The sequence below is a fragment of the Aulostomus chinensis genome, chromosome 15, assembly GCF_037954235.1.
Source record: "Aulostomus chinensis isolate RoL2024-O1b breed Wild chromosome 15, RoL_Achi_v1.0, whole genome shotgun sequence".
In the NCBI taxonomy this organism is placed as follows: Eukaryota; Metazoa; Chordata; class Actinopteri; order Syngnathiformes; family Aulostomidae; genus Aulostomus; species Aulostomus chinensis.
In genome coordinates, this window is record NC_141334.1 from 6,234,805 (window position 1) to 6,252,228 (window position 17,424).

Consider the following 17,424-nt stretch of genomic DNA (forward strand, 5'->3'; position numbering starts at 1 on the left):
AACAGATTCCCTAGCTTTTCTGTGTACTCCACTAACTTGCTCCCATGTCAGTGCCACTTTGCTGGACTTTCTCTTAGCAGTGCAGGTTTGGAGGACAGGCAGCGTGTGAAAGAAAACTGTCAAAAAAGAGGCCGCGCTGGATCGTATATGTTAAACCCTCAGCTCACACTGACCTCACTGGAAGCCTGTGTCACATGACTAAACCCTCCCGTTGGCTGTCAGACACATTTAGCAACAGTGCTGCTATTTAGTAGCAAAATACCAGTCAGAAATGTATTATGTATGAGTTTGGCTACTCGACCAAACGTACGTTCATTAGTCAATCATTTCCAGAAAACATAACTGATTAAACCCACAGGAACATTTAGTCCAGTTAGTCTGGACACAACAACAATAAAAAGCAGCTGGCTTAGTCACCCTGCTTGATAGGATTAGCAGAAACAAACAGTGCCGTCCCCACCTGCAGTCGACTCACACCAGTCAAATGACTGTGGGAACCAGTATATGACCAGCAGCCTGAATGTGGCTCAGACATACAAACGACAGCTTAGCCTGGATAATATAATCATCATTTACATGTTATTATGAAATATTTTGCATTAATCCCATTAATAACCCATCTGGTCATTTTTTTTCAAAATGATAATTTTCTGTTTATCTGAAATAATTCCTGCAGCACATGTTGTCTATTGAAAGAATGTAAACTGAACTGATCTCAGATCAGCAAAACAGATTAAAGAAAAGCTGTTGCTCAGCCTGAGAGCCAAATCTTCACTTGGCAGTGAGGATGAGGAGAAAAGCAACACGACCCACTCTCCTTCATTCCAGTGTGCTGTCTTTTCATTCTTTTTCCTATTTCTCTTCCTTCTAGCAGTATCTTATTCTCTTCCTCCTGCATGCTGTCTTCCGCTGGGTCTCTTCTTCATTCTACCTTGATATCCCTTCCATCAGGCTTCATGCTGAGCTTTGCTGAATAGGTAAAGTGTTGAGTCCCATCTGGGCTTGATTTAGCAAACATCTGTTAGCTGACACTCCCCCCTTATCTCCCGCCATCTCGATAACTGGCCATTATATCACACAATAGACATGCGGTGCCATTAGACGCCCGCTGCTACACTCTTCTGATAAGAACCTCCCAACGTAATGCCTGTCTCTTTATCTATTCTTTGTGTTTCCCTCATATAAATGTGTTTTCCCTCGAAAATTTTAACTCCTCTCACATTTCAATCTTTCCTTTCATTCCCCCTGTGTGTCTCTCCCTCCCCCATGGTCATCCCCCAATCATATCATCACGCATTCCCAATGTGGCAGCTTGTCAGTTTACAGCTCTGTTTTTTTTTCTTTTATAATTGCCTCCCTCTCACACACGTACGCACCCTCATGCTGATTAGTCTTATGACCTTGATATGGAAACAATTACTGACTCAGCATCATGCTAATTATGTGTTTACAACATCTCCTGGCATGAACATAACTCTTCTAGCTTTATGTCCACGCCGTCTATAGGAGAGAGAGTGACTGCTGCATTTATATACTGCTGTTTGTGTAAAATCTAATAGGTAATATCATATGAAAAATACGACTATTTCTGTAAAAACAACTGTGCACATGATCATGAAATGAAGTTGATGCATCCTTCACGGTGGATGTCAGAATAAACTTTTTACACTGTTCCTCCAAACACATTTTATTATTTTCCAAACTGCCACTCTTGAAATATTTGGTTCAATTAAGGATCTGTGCTGAAAAGACACCATTTTTAAGTTTGTTTTTTTTTTCTAACATACTCAGTTGCAGTCGAGATATTACAGCTCAGTGAGGCCATTTAATTAGACGACTGTCATTGTCTCTCACTGCTGGTGCTGTTGTGTGTGGCTGCGATTAGACTTTCTGCTGGTTCACCTTTTGCATCTTGGATCAAGACAACAAGCATTAATAACAACCCCCGTTCAACTTTAATGTGTTAAAGCAGCATGACCTCGTCCAGAGGTCGGATGTTGTTTCTGTAGTTTGTCCGTCACGATAACACCTCCTTGACCATGTGCTGTTCTACTTACAGACTGAAAGACCCAAAGGGACCTCCAGTAGATGTTCAGAATGCATATTTGGGTTTGATAGAAGTTTAACAGAAGCACTTGGAACCCTCTTTATGAATCTCTAATTGAAAATTACGATTTCAGTTAGATTAACATGTATATTTGTTGCTGGGAAGTCCAGGTTTTATCAGACTAACAGAATAGTTCTGCTTTTTCTCACAACATGCTGCATGGCTGTATGCATACAACCTAAACATCAGTAAATAGAGTGATGTGAAATGCAAAAATGCAAAAAAATAATGTATTGTGAGGATTCACAAAGTGACTTGAGAAATTGGTGAGTTATTCATGTCACTTGCTATCAGGCGGCACAAACACACGCATCCTTTCTCTCTTTCAGAGATGAAGGAACAGACGGGAGCATTCAATCAGACACCTGCTGCAGATAAATGCTCCTCCCGTTCCAGTCTTTTCTCTGCTAAATGTGATTAGAGAGCAAAGCCCAGCGATGATGGAGAAATAGGTCTATTTACATGTGGACGTGACGTATTTCTATCCAGATAGACTACACCAGACGTCCCATGTCCAATCTGTTAAAGGGATAAGATTAGACTTTCCGTGCATGCACAGCAGGAACCAGAACGATGTTATTAGGGTGTGGAGAGATGACGGACCAGTATGACATTGACGTGATTTGTCTGTGTGTGTTTTCATCACTTTCAGACAATACTTGTTGTTGAAGTCATTCAAATTCCACAAATGTACCTTGTATTCAATGGGATTTTCAAGTGATAATTAATAGATATTGATAGATTTTATGTTCAGGTGCTTTTCAATGGAATGACTTTCTAAAACCCTTTAAACTGTGAACGTTAAAAACCTCTTTACGTCTTCCTTTTCCATTAATTTATCCATTATTTTAAATAATTAATCCAAAAGCTTGGGTTAAACTAGATACCAGAGTGTTGAATAAGACATGATTCATTTGCATCTATAAATATTTCAAATCTGCAACATAAACTAAAATCCCCATCTGAACCTTCATTTGTCAATTAATTTGGAATTTCTTTTACATTAGTTGATGATCAATTTAAGGATAAATTGTGTATGCATTAAACAGACTGAATTTGTTAATGACTTTTAATATGTAGTTGTTTCTTGATTGATATACCAATGTGTGTGTTTAGTCTGCTGAGTGCAGGTTTGCACGTTGGGTTGATTGACCACCATAAATACAGATTGCAGGAAGGCAGTTGTTCCCTCTGAGAGGATTCCAGCTGTTCATAATGTCTCTATTGCAGGTTTTGTTGTAAAAAAGCTAAAAAGTCTTACGGCGCACCGTTATTTGCTATATTGTATTGATGGTGGGGGTGGAGGTCTGTTCTGCCCCTATCAACTTAACGCTAGGAAGACAAGAACCGAAGTAAAAACATTTTCTAACAGATCCACGGACAAACCAAATACAAAAAAAAAGAGACATTTTCTGTTGCTCTTCTCCAAACTTCCCGCGCTATACCACATCCCTCCCGACAGTCACCAGACAAACATGCACAGGTAAGAATAGATAAATACGTAGTTCAAATGTGCTGAAAGTTCTGCGTTTTTCTAGGTTTGTACTTTTTCTATGTTTTGGAGTGGTGCCAGGGTCTGCTGACGGGGCCGGGTTACTCAGGCAGGAATTAGCCATCCAGGGCGTACTTGATTTTGGATGAACATGTCTGCAAAAGCACTGCAAGTGTGGAGGAAAATACAGCCTCGGTAAGTATGTACATTTTTTTTGTTGTTGAAATCACTAGAAATGGGCATGTGATTGAGCAGCTCCACCTTCCGGACCCAGCTGTCTGCCTTGTGATGAGGAGGAAGCGGGGAAGAGGGGCTCGGGGCTGGCAGAGGTGGGGAGAGGGAATGGAATGACCTGTATTTCCACAGGTCAGACAGGAGACGACTTGAGCACCCCGGACAAGCAAACACACCCCACATCTGAGCGCTTCCTAAGATATGAGGGCTTCCTTAAAAGTGAAGACGAATTTTTCCACAAAGAAAATAAAGACAAAATATGTCCGTTATTTCTGAACTATTCAAACAAACCATCTCTCCTCAGTAGCTGCTGACGGACTGCCCTGCAGACTGCAGCTCATTAGCTCAAACCCCATAAAACCCCTTACCTTGCTCCTCCTTATCCATTGAATCACTGAATTCTGCTCTCCCCAGTTAATTACCTGTCCACCTTCCCTTGGTCCACTCAGCTCTTATATTCTATTCCTCTTCCATCTCCCTCTTTTTCTCTCTTCCCTTGTGCTTCTCTCAAACCACTTCATATTCTCATCACTTCACTGTCACGACCGCCTTCCTCTTTTCATCAATCCATCAATCCGCAGACTTTCTCTTCTACTTGCCGAAAAAAGGCTCAGTGAACTTGTACAACACACAACAATGACTTATCCGCCTCAACATGCAAGTATACAACTGACAACAGCAAGCTAACAAACATGAGCTGGGCCAGTGTCAGAGGTATCTAAACTGCTTTACCTCTGCACTCTCATCCTCAGGCGCCTGTCATGGCTCTGGCCATAGCCGTATTGTGTTAACCAAGTCAAATTCTTCACCATCACAGGCGAAAAAGAGGCTCCACCCAAGTTGAAACAGAGAAGTGTGAGTTGAGGCATTTTTGTTGACAATTTTGGCATCAACATGGGTTCAACCAAAAGCCAAGTGGGGATTACTGCCAGGTATAATCTCTGTGGGAAAAAGAAAAAGTTTGAGACTCATCATAGTCTTTTTCCTCAAGATAATCTTCAAACATAAACTCCTCTTAAATGGTATTACTCCAGTACAAAGCGAACATAGTGCTATAGATAAACAACATCGTGGATACACGACTCCAGCATCACCACCATTGGCTTTGCGCTTCCTCAGTTTTTCTTTCAGGGATTTGCTGGTAAGCAACTGCAGTTTGTAAGACATGCAAAAGTTAACAAATTCACAAATGCCTCAGAAGTAAACTTTAAAGTAACTTAAACTAGTAAGAACCACAAATGTTATTTCAGGCATTCAGCTGAAAACTCAATGATTTTGAGTGGAGGGAACTGGACTTCCAGCAATGCTCCTATTTTCCGTGATTTTGAACTCATTCCTGTGTCATCCCACTGATGTGGGTCCACCTATTCACATGTGTCCTAAAAGTCAATGAGTTTTCAATTAAGTTTGAGTTGCAAAGACTTAATAGTGTATAATTGTGTAATAGGGTGTCTCTAAGCAGCACACTCCTCAGTGACGGCCTCTATTTAATGTGTGATGATGGCTGAAGTGTTAAAGGTGAATATGAAAGTGTATTTAATATGCTAATGTAGCCATTAAAATAACTTTAGCCGTTGCAGGCACAGCGTTTTCGAGTGTAGGTTATCATTATGACCCGCCAGCTGGGAAGTCATGCTTCCAACTTAGACGTGACACATAAATTTTAATTCCTGCCTCCCTGCATGTGGAGGGGCCTTTACATCAATGATCATAGCCAACATTAGCTCTGAGTTAAAGAATGTCTTTACTGTCATTGAAGGGATTACAACAAAATTAAACCTCTGTATTTATGTTTTGTCCTGAAAACACCTTGGAAGAAAAATGGTAAACCTTATTATTTACAGATATATATATATCTATATCTATCTATCTATCTATCTATCTATCGATCTATCTATATCTATATCTATATCTATATCTATATCTATATATATATATATATATATTTATAATTGCAAGTATGTGATAAATAAATGGTATTTTGGGGGTTTTCTTTGTTGTTGTTATAGCTTGACCTTTTGGTTGAGGCTGATAAGATGTGTTTTGAAACTGATATTTGCATGAAATATTATAAACACCGTCCCCAGTCCTACATCGACCTCAGTGACCCAGTTTGTACCTGTCTTCCACCTTTCTGAGTGTTCCGTCCCATCTCCCTTCTCTTTTCTGAAAACAGCAGCAAACTCCTTTGTGCTTAACCGGCAACCTCAGCTTGTGTTACCTTTCATTGCCTGCTAATTAGATTTAGGTGCTGCTTATTCTGTTCAGTGTTCTAAAACTGGCTGACGTAAAGAGCTGTGATTACTCTCATGTTGCTAATTGTCCTCACGACAACAGCGAGGCGAAGTCAAGCTTAAGGTAATGACAGTAAACACATCTGTCAATTTGTGTGTCAGTGTAAAGAATAGATAAATTAAGAAGGGTAAAGTGTGTATGGATCTGTGCGTGCAAGTCTGTGGGTGCAAGTCTGTGTGTGTGTGTGTGTGTGTGTGTGTGTCTGTGTGTGTGTGTGTGTGACTAATATGGTGAAAACAATTGTCGCAATTGAAAACAAAAAAATAGTCAGTCTTCAATCCCTCGAGTCCATGTGAAATCATTAAAGAAGAACCCGTGTGCCTCAGAAGACCCATTTTTGATAAATTGTCTTATTTTTTTCCAATGTAAAATTAGGAGAGCATGACGTTTTTTAAAACTACGGATGTGTTGAAGACAGCGACATCAAGTTTAGACTGTATATTCTTTGATTTGAAGGATACGGCTGTATTAACTGTCACAACACTTTTATGTTTACAGCTTCTTTATCCTTCACTGGACACATTATGACAGTAGACTCAGATATGTTTTTCCCAGCTGAATTGCTATCATCCTCTTTCTTCCAGTGATGCATTGAATTTTTCTTCACTATCGAGTGATAATCATTGTAATGTCTGTGACTGCACTGATTGGACAGTCATGAAGCTGTTTTGACAGTCGAAATTATCCTGTCATTCCAAAGAATAGCACGCTGATTGTAGAAGAAGTCAGGAACAATTATGATCTTATATGCTTTCAACTGAAACAGGGAGGCCTTAGTTTGGAGAACAATGTGTACAATGTAGTTCATCTTCTGCTGACAGTCAGCCAAATCATAGTCTATTCACTTATATGCAGCTTTGTCTACTCAGAATACTCTCAGAGTGGGTAGAGATATTAATGGAGGTCACTGAATGGCTACACTCTCAACACTGCGGCTGAAGTGTGTGTGTGTGTGTGTGTGTGTGTGTGTGTGTGTGTGTGTGTGTGTGTGTGTGTGTGTGTGTGTGTGTGTGAGTGAAATGTAAATCAAACTTGTCAAGTTAAAGTAGAAAGGATAGAAAGAAACTTGTTACATTTTGACATGAGTTCAGTTAAGTTCAGTGACAGCGTTCATTATTTGAATAAGCCCTCTCCTATGATTTATTTCTCTCAAAGGTTGCCAGGCTATCAGCACCTTTTGACTTTTAATGGAGGTTCTGACAGGAAAAGCAGGGACAGAGGTTCTTGGCGACGATCATACCAGGCGTGTTTAGACTTTAACATCCTCAGAGGGAAATTTCCAACTCAATCTCATGATGATTTACAGAGTAGCCATGGAATGTAATCCACTGATTCATATTTGTGGACATAAATCAACATATTGTGGAAATACACACAAATATATATATTTTTTCTTCCTGATGCCCTTCTTGGTAAAGCATTCCATTTGGAAGAATATTTCATCTTTGGTTTAACACCATGTGATGGGCAGTAAGCCTTCTCCAACTTGCATGCAAATCGATTTATTTGTGTCCACACTGTCGTTTGCAAGGAATAAGCTCAGGTTTGTTGTGTCCAGACATCACCAATTTAACTGGAAGTCACAAAGTTAAGGTGGTGAATATCCACAGAGAAAAAGATACTTTGAAATCCTCTTTCAGAATCAGAATCCTTTACTCATCGCCAAGGGAAATTCCATAATTTGAGTGGCAGTTGTTAGCACTGTCACCTCACAGCGAGAAGGTTCCAGGTTCGAGCCCCGGCTCAGGCACGAGATCTTTCTGTGTGGAGTCTCCATGTTCTCCCTGTGCCTGTGTGGGTTCTCTCTGGTACTCCAGCTTCCTCCCACAGTCCAAAGACATCAAGAGGGGACGAGGCTGATTGATACTCTAAATTGACTGTAGGTGTGGCTGTGAGTCTGAATGGTTGTCTGTCTATATGTTACAACCCGTCCAGGGTGAACCCCGCCTCATGCACGACAGCTGCTGGGATAGGGGTGTGTGTGTATGTTTATCATTCGAAATAAGATTTTTATAACTCATTAATAGCAAGCAGGTGAAAAAAGTTAACCTGTAACACTTGCAAAAATACATAGTGATAATAACACATGAAGTGACTGTTTTTCCTGAAGCATTTGGTTACTGTGTAAACAGCTGCTCCCAATAGCAAGACAGAGACGTGAGTGTGACAACAAATTTGCTGGTTAGAAAACCAAATCTGACAGACACTTGAGGGAACCACGGGATCAATAATCCACTGTCACTATACAAATTATCCCAGTGGTACATGGAAAGTCATGCTTTAACACTCTCATAACACACCAGCATTTTTGATGCCAACATGTTTATTTTGAAATGAATTTACTGTGTCATTACATGCCTTGCACAATGTGAAAAAAATTGTTCCAAGTCAGTTGAATTAGAAATTGGCCTCTGAGTGCTACATATCTGCCATGATGAGCCAACAGCATGTCAGAGCTCGTTTTCATATTTTTTTGTTGGTTTATATTTTTTATTCTAATAAAGACAAGTGTGAATTGCAAAGCCATTTGAGCATAAACTGAAAATGAATAGCAGCTTATACGTGCATGTATGACATCTATCTTATTTTTCAAGAAATTAAAGGAACTCTCATTTGTCATTCTCTGGGGGAAGAATGTTTACAGAACGTAGGAGAGGAGAAGAAAATCTATCTTTCCTTTTTTTGTCTGAACTGCTCTCCTCTCCTCTCTTCTCTCTCCCTCTCTGTTCCCTATTAGACTGTTTAGGAGAAAGCAAATGAAACAAATCACTACATTACAGCTCTGTAATTATTCATTTGAAAGCACAACCTCTCACAGTTTACAGGCCAAACACGAATAAAATGGAGGCCAGAAAGTGACCCACATACCATCAACCAGGAGTGCAAACATCACATCCATCTTGGGTCCGAGTAAATGGTTGCTGTAACTAATGTGTTTGTGTATGGGGAGAGTGTGTGTGTGTGTGTGTGTGTGTGTGTGTGCGCGCGCGCGCGCGCAATATTGTACACAAGCAAATGTTTTGATGCATGTGAGTGTTTCAAGTACTGGATTTAGTGCTGTGTGTTTTTATAGGATGTGTCTATATATCTGTCTGATGATGACATCATGTGTGTGTGTGTGTGTGTGTACGTGTGTTTCCATGCATGCACGGTGTGTGTGTATATGAATAACCTAATGTGTGCTGGCACAGGGGGGTGTGTGAGGCTGCATCAGTACTTACATCATTCTAGCTACAAGATGCACTCACACACAGTCACACACATGGAGGTAGAAGCATGTTATGAGCAGAAACATGGAGGAGAACGTCGCCCTTCAACTCAGGAGTGGGAATTTCTGAGTCCCCGATTGGAATTTAAATTTGAACCCCCCTAAGTTTTGGACTTCCTACTCAGAATTTAAAATGGCTGTTCCACACATCAGTAATGTGAATGCTTTGTGAATATACCATTTTCACTCCTTTTATGTTTTGTAAATCAGTTGTGAACAAAGTACTGTTCATATTTTATCTAAGTTTTATCTCTCACATGCTACAATGTTTACAAGTGCAAATTACCATGTTTACACTTCAGCAGCTGCTGAGGTGTAAACAATGTGTTTTCTGCTTAACCTTTCTACACTTTTTCCCCTGGAATGGGGTCAACTACTGTGTTAAGTCTTTCCTGACCTCTGACTTATGACCCGTCAGAGTATGACTATTCTGCAGCCTGTGAGTTACGCAAAACGAGGTCATCTCTGTTTATCATCAGTGCGAGGGATCAGCATGACCTCACTCTACTGCATCACATGGCATTGTCATGTGACATCCTTTTTTTCATGGTGGATACACAAATTCCTTTGCTCAACAAGATCAAGGGACAGGTGGTTAACTTAATCTGAGTTGGCCTCTTCAGATCTACATTCTTCAAGGAAACAATTCTGTGACAATGCAGGGATGTTTTAAAATGAGACTAACACCAAAAAATGTTTTGGTGACATAACTTACTGTTGTGTTTTACAGCACAGCACCATTAATTTTGCTTTGATGAAATGCAGCTTTATGCATTGCTGGATTGTTAGCGGCATGCAATTTTAAAGCCATGTGCATGTGTGTTTATGTCAGTGTGTGTGTGTGCATGTGTGTGTGTTCCTTGCTTTTGGGGAAGGTGTACTGCTTGAAAGTGCAGTGTCAAGTTGTTGGAAGAGTGGCTTTCTCATATTTTAGCCTGTTTCAGCATAAAGGTCAGACTGTGGATGCAATCCAAATTTCGGGGGTGTCTGTGCTGCGTTGATAGTTCTGACCATATGAGACGAGTGGAGCTGCAGGGCTAGCTCGACCACCCGATTTGATGTTCTTGATGCAATGTTTCGTAAAACCTGTCTAGTACTAGCACTCTCTGGTAGCTGTGGTGTCATATCAAATGATTAGTAAAACTTTCTATTTGACTGCTCAGCACTGACGGTCTGAGTATCCACTGCAAGCGACCATCTGTCCCTTCCAGACAGGCACGTTTTGAGCTCGAGTCATTAATAAAATATAGAGGGGTGATGTCAGACACAACCAAAGTGATGACCGGCTAAATATGTCTTCTTCAGTCTCGAGGTCTGTCTGGTATTTATAGAAATATAAGAGCATGTGTATGTGAACATGCATAAAAAACACATTTTAAGGCTGCAGTTCATATTTCTGTTAAGATCTTTGACACATTTAATACATCTATGCTCTCAAACTGGTTCCTCCTTTTAAGGGGTAACCCATTTGAATCACACACACACACACACACACACACACACACACACACACACACACACACACACACACACACACACACACACGTCTTGCCTACAATGTCTTTTTTCCCCCTCCCCTCTTCATTACTCATTCCACCCTTCTCTTGACCATTGGGCTGCAACCTCTCTCAAAACCCAATGCCACGGCTCCCCTGGGCCTGTTTAAGGATAGACTTTTTATCTAGTGTGGCCAATCAATGCTTCTTTCAAGTGATTTAGAATAGGTTATGCAAGGCACTCCAAACTGGCTGATGGTCTGGACGGGGGTGGAATTTCAACAGAACTGGGTCATAAGAGGCCGAAGTCTCTTTTTCTTACTTCCCATGTACCATTTGATAACGAGTGACAAATGTTTGTCATAATCACAGCAGCTGCTGTCCTAATTTGCAAAATGCATACCAGTATTTTGAAAAGTTGTTCTTACTGTTTATGAGTCAGAAGTGCTGGTGTTCAGTCAGTCTGTAAGCGTGCATGTATGTGTTACTTCAGAGTTTTGTCTGACTTCTACACTATCAGATCTGTTCTTGTCTCCCCCCTCTGATTTTAGAATTCACTTCTTTTGTTCACAGAAAATAAACAAGATGTCGGGTGCAGAATAGCCACAATCCCACACGGTTAGAATATTATTCCTCGTCACTATGCTTTCGCTAATTAGCCCGATTTAATTATTAATGGACTGTCAATTAGAGGTGGCAGGCAACTCTATAGTTCCGCTTGACAGCCCTCATTTAGAGGTGAGCGAGCGGCTCAGGCGAGATGAGCCTTGGCTAGAGCAGAGCAGGCTGCTGCACAGACTGTCTGAGTCAGTTAGCGCTCAGAGAGTGTGTGTGTGTGTGTGTGTTTTCTAATGTTTGTGTGTCTTGTCAGATCAAAACTTTTCTTGTGTGAAAGTGTGAACTTAGGTCTTAATGTGCTTCCATGTGTATGATTTATTTTAGCCCATCTTTATCATGTCTTTGTGCTTTTGCATGCATTTCCACTTGTGTGTTTCACGCAGCAGTCTTTTAGCAGCAAAGACGCGGCCTGTGCCGTATGTGAGGCACTGCGATCTCTTCCTCGTGCTCTTAGGCTTTCAGATGTTCTCTCACACTGTCTTGCTCTATACGATAAGCATCATTTCCCCAGTGATTTTAACTTGCCTTTGTCTTCAAGAATGCAAATGCATGTGTTGTGCAAGCACTATTATGTATTATGTACCAGTGCTATTGTTAAGACTCTTGTATTTCAGGGCAGACTTTCTAAAGCACGAGTGTAGGCTTTGATAGGGAAGATTTCACCCTTTGGGTTACTATATCATCAATCTGTGGTACTCATGTATGCTCTAGATGATTCCTTTTAGTCTGTGACATGTTGGTACACACCTTGCCCTGAGGTGCCTCATTTATGTCTGATTTTCATTGTGAATAAATGTGTTTTTGACGCAGCTATATTTTCGCCTGAAGGCCAATTGGTTTAACAGCAGATAGAACAATAAATGAACAAACATCAGGAATATGATGGTAGAGGCAGCTGGACGTAGAGCTGAGATACCAGGGGCAGGCTATTTAATGATGAAAAACAAACAAGCAATCAAGAACCAAAGAAGAGTAAAGTGAGACACCTAACTGAATCCCAACAGATAAAATCCAGAGAATAAGACAGGCGGAAAGCAAATTTTAAAAAATGAAGAAGCTACAAACAAACTGATAAGAAATATTGAGAATCTGAACTAAAACTACAAACTCCGCTCATGACACAACAAGAAACAGGTGAGAGACCACAAGAGCAGGGAAGGAGCTGATTGGATGAGAGACACAAGTAACATGGCTGCGGATGATAGGGATTGATGAACTGATGAGACGTAGGTGATTGCACGATGTCGGAAAACAGACAGTCAGGGGGAACAGGAAGAACAGCAAACCCAGACACAGGAAGGAAATAAATCAAAATCATAGTCCAAATCTAAAAATCAATGCGGCCCAGACAGTAGCACCATAGGCGTTTAAATACAGTGTACACAAGTCAACAGCAGATGGTCAACAAAGATTGAAGGATTTTCTTGTAATTGAGCCATTTACTGTTACACACCCTATGTGACATACCTAACTTAAACCAAGTTTAAATATAAAATAATTTCCAACAATCAATTCCACATCAGGAACATGTCAGAGAATCAAATCAAACGACAATAAACAGAGTTTTCTACACTACGACACTAACTGGCACACTCGCCTTGTGTTTTAATATTTTTTTGTGTCTGCCACAACAGACGGATTTGTGTGTCCCCAGTAACACAACTAGCCAAACTAACTTCTGTGCTCAGCATTTTAACAGAATTAGAGGACCGCTCGTCTGGTAGGAAAGACGGACATCTATTAATTGGTGTATTCTGGTTATAGAAGTCAAACTCTTTGCATGCAATGGTAAAGTATATGAAATGAAGTATATGTGTTTGTAAAAGCTTGTCTGGAACCTGAAGTACAGCAAAAGTTGGACTCATTGGGCATTTTTGGCTTGGGTGCAGTGCTACAGTGTATGGGAGAAAAGACCACCACAAGGCATCCTGTATGCACAAACGTAGGCAAAAATGTACAATGCAGTATTCTCGTACCTAAAAAAAAAAAAGTATCTCTCAGCTCTCATGACATAAGAAAAACAGTACATGAAAGAACAGGCTCTGCCCCCTGTCAAGAGTAACTCCTGGGCACCCTAAATGAAGAGGAATCTGCTCCAATGTGAATAATTCCATCCTAACCATGAGCCATTAACGACTTTGCTTGACAGGTTGTCCATTAGTGTTTGCTCACGAGAGCATTCTTTGAGAAGTGAAGATGCATCCGCAGTGCTAAGTGCTCGAGGCCTTCCTGTGGTGACAGGGAAACTGTTCAACATCTGTTTTTGTCATGTCCCACTGCTTGAAGTGTCAGGTTATTTGTGTCACCATGGCTGCAAGCTATGTAAAGACTGCAGAGACATCCCACAGCTACTGCAAATAGATGGTTGGCTGTCATTAACTGTGTTAAAAGTCTGTGGAAAGTAAGAAAAGTAATTTTCATGAGGCTGTATATGTCTTTGATTATTGTTATGTGAAAAGTCCACAGCAGAAAAGAAAAAAAAAGTGTTGTTACTGTGGAGATCGACAAAGTTTGACAGACTATTGATCAGTTGTTGTTTATTGACACACCCAGCTGTTATATATGAGATATTTTTAGTATTATATTCTTGTTCTGTTTTTTTTTTTTTTGTGTGTGTGTGTCTCCACCAACAACCAGGAGTCATTGCATCCATCTCTGATCTCTTTCTCTAAAGGTGGTTGGCCAATAGGACTGGCTCCATGTGGATCCTTAAGGTCACCTCTCAGGCCTGGCTGCAGGACAGTGACCCCTTTTCCAAGTGAGGTTGCTGGCGTGTATTGAATCATGCTCAGTCTGGACCAGAAAATATGTGCCTGACACAGCAAAAAACACAAAGAGCAACACTGTTAGTGAAGTGAATCAAGCAGACATGGCCCAATCTAGACTTTTATACCCCAGGAAACTAAAAAAGGCCAGACTGTCACAGAAACTGTTGTTGAACTTCATAGGAGAACTATTGATACCGCTCTGATAAATCGTGCAACAGTGCGGTACCCCACTTGTACCCACCCAGTTAGAGGACCCTGCATCGTGTAGTGAAGGTGACCTGGAGGATCGCTGGAAGAGAGGACCTGTGAGTGGACACCATTTAAGAGGGCAATTCATAGAACTCCATGAAACTTGGTGGAGCTGCTCTCAATAGTGAATAGCTTCAACCGGCTGACTGATTATGAATGATATATGGTGTATTTTCGTAGCTGCTTTGAACAGTGTAGATTTTCATCAAATTAAACCATTCAAGAGCTTATCCTGTAAAGAATTTACAGCCACAAAAACTGTTGTAAAACCGTTTCAGACAGTGTGTTATTTGCAGGGTTTTTAAGGAAGGACATCATATATTTCCATAAACCTTTCTTCTAAAAAAATACCAGGTAATGCAGTCTGCTGTACAGAGGCGGCACAGCTGTAAAGGATTTTGGTGAATGCGGGCATTTAATTTACTTCAGATGGATATGAGAATCTCTTCACAGTCTGTCTTGCTTTCCTTTTGCCTGATAACACCGAACACTCTTCCCTAATCTCTAAGTGCACATCTTGTTTTGTCCCCTGGAATAAGTTCTGTCATAAAAAGCTGAGTAATGATGAATGATGAGAACAAGAGAATGCCTGCAGATGGCTTTATCTGCACTGCTGAACCCTCCATCACTAAATCAAATATTGCCCCGTTTAAACATTCCATTTATTCACAAGAATTATGGCAAAGACCCCTATGGCTCCCATAAAGTAGAGGGAAGGAGGGTGTGTGTGTGTGTATCTGTGAATTAAAGGTGGTGTATACCTGAAGCAATCTCTTTGAACAGAGGCACAGCTAATCAGACCAAACCTGATGTTGCCTGCAGCGTCACCTTCACGAGGACGTACACACATATACACACCGAGCTCATACAGAGCAGCTCAATCATCGCTCAGTTCCCGCTCTTACCTCATCACCTGTGTGGTCACAAGTTCCCTGTAATGACTGAAAGACTATGGGGAAACAAGTAACTGAAATGAGATTTTTGTTTGTTTGTGTGTGTGTGTGTGTGTGTGTGTGTTTTCTGTAGCTTGTACTCTGCATTGAGAAGGGTTGGTTCGGGTGGGTGGAGAACCTTGTGAAGAGTCCAGACTCCCTCAGCTACTCAAGCATGACTAACTGAGAGGAGACCACAGGGCAGAACCAGGACACGCTGAAGAGACTACATCTCCCGAGTGACCTGTGCTGTCATGACATCTCTGATCCAGTGGAAACAGTAATGGACAGATGGGACGATGGGTTTATGCTCAAATTGTATAAGCAGTGATTTAATTTTCCCTGTAACTGAAGTACTGACATGTCTCTCCGAGCATGGGTTGCTAGAAGAAGTAACATAATCGTATATCTGTAGCAATGCCATGGCTCCCTATTCTGGTTCACTAGAGGGTTTTAGGGGGGGAGGGCGAGTGGGAGTGAGGGAGGATTCATGATTTGATGATTAAAAAAAAAAACAATTTAGACAGATTTATGCCATATAGTTTGTATATCGTGTTCCTTTTGTTAAATTAGGAAAGAAAAAAAAAGAATACGGGAAAAAGAGCCAAAAACAGACGGTGCCTTCCCCTCCTTTCAGAGAAAAAGAAGCAAGTGTGATAAATTATGTAAGCAAAATGCAGGCATTGCTTTAATGAATTCAATGCATCAATAAATAAGTAAAAAAAAAAAAGCAATGTTTTGAGAGCGCCCATGTTTCACTGCACAATGACAGCTAGAATTTGCATGTAAAATGAGGCACGGATTCGTCAACTAAATTTAAATTTGTGCAAACAAACATACTATGACTTTTTTAAAGGTGCAGGTAAGCAAAAACCGCTCCTCCCTTCATTGAAGATGTGGTAAAAATATAGGATGGACAATTTCATATTCTTGTCTGGATTCAGTCTTTCTGTATCACTTCCTCTTTTATTTTGTAGTTCTGTCCTGCTGGGTAATGTTTTTTTCTTACTTCCTGTCTTTTTCCCGCTCATTTTGATTACCTGTACCACTCTAATCCAATTCACCTGTGTCTTGTTACTGACTTGGTCTTTTGCCCTGTTTGTTCCCCTTTCAGGTTTTCGCTCGCTGCTTCCTCTCCAGCCAATTCCGTCTCCTGTTTGTTGTCTCCCTGCTCTTGGTTTATCCCTGGGCCTGACCTCGGTCAGTGGACTTCGTTTGTGGTTGACTCCATGTTGGATTTGTTTGCCTTTGCTTCTGGACTCACCGTTTATGGACCTGGTAAGTTTGTGCTGCTTGTTCCCTGTTAGACCGCCTGACTCCTCTTTTTAGTGTGACCGTGGTAGACATGCTACCAATGTTGAGTGATAGCAACAATTTGTTTGACTGGCTCTCATCTCTGTGCTCTGCCTTGTGGTTAAATTAATGGGAAACTATTGATTATATCCGTGTTAGAAACTGGGCATTGGGCTTCTATTCCAACAACTGTTTCACATTTTCTAGATCTTGTATAGAAACTGTGCAGTTAAAAATGGACCAGACATGTTGCTGATATGGAGTCGTGACATGGCGTCTGCCCCGATCCATCTGGCAAACAGGTTTCAGGTTTAAATGGAGTTCACAGATCATGGCATCCATTTTTGAGTTCCATTTTTTTCATGAGATAGATATGTCCAGTGCTGTGCTGTGCTTTGTTTGGTGTTTCTTGCCGTATACTGGTCTGTGTTGGAGCTGAATTTCCTACTTGGTGGTTGTTTCTATTATTTAGCTGAAATCCTCACACATTCTTGAGTTAAACTGTCAGTTTTCTCTGGTGAGGATATTGTAGGCTACACAGGCAGTGATTGGTTTAACTGCACTGAAGTGTCCAACGTAGTCATGGGGTGGCAGCTGTCCCTGCTCTCTTAACAGCAGAGAACAATCATCCATCTCATTCAGACAAAGGACAACAGTTAAAACCCTGCGTCA

At 40.9% G+C, this 17,424-nt stretch overlaps 1 protein-coding gene across 3 annotated transcripts in view; it reads left to right on the forward strand.

The window, feature by feature from the left end:
- The first annotated feature begins 16,453 nt into the window (after positions 1 to 16,453).
- The window catches only part of fstl4 (follistatin-like 4), a 214,138-nt gene continuing 213,167 nt past the window's right edge, over positions 16,454 to 17,424 (forward strand). For 2 of the 3 annotated variants that reach the window (XM_086226465.1, XM_086226466.1), the window contains exon 1: positions 16,454 to 16,737. The gene's annotated coding sequence lies outside the window, so the exon portion shown is untranslated. The remainder of the gene's footprint in view (positions 16,738 to 17,424) is intronic. The other variant, XM_086226463.1, reaches the window with a different exon arrangement.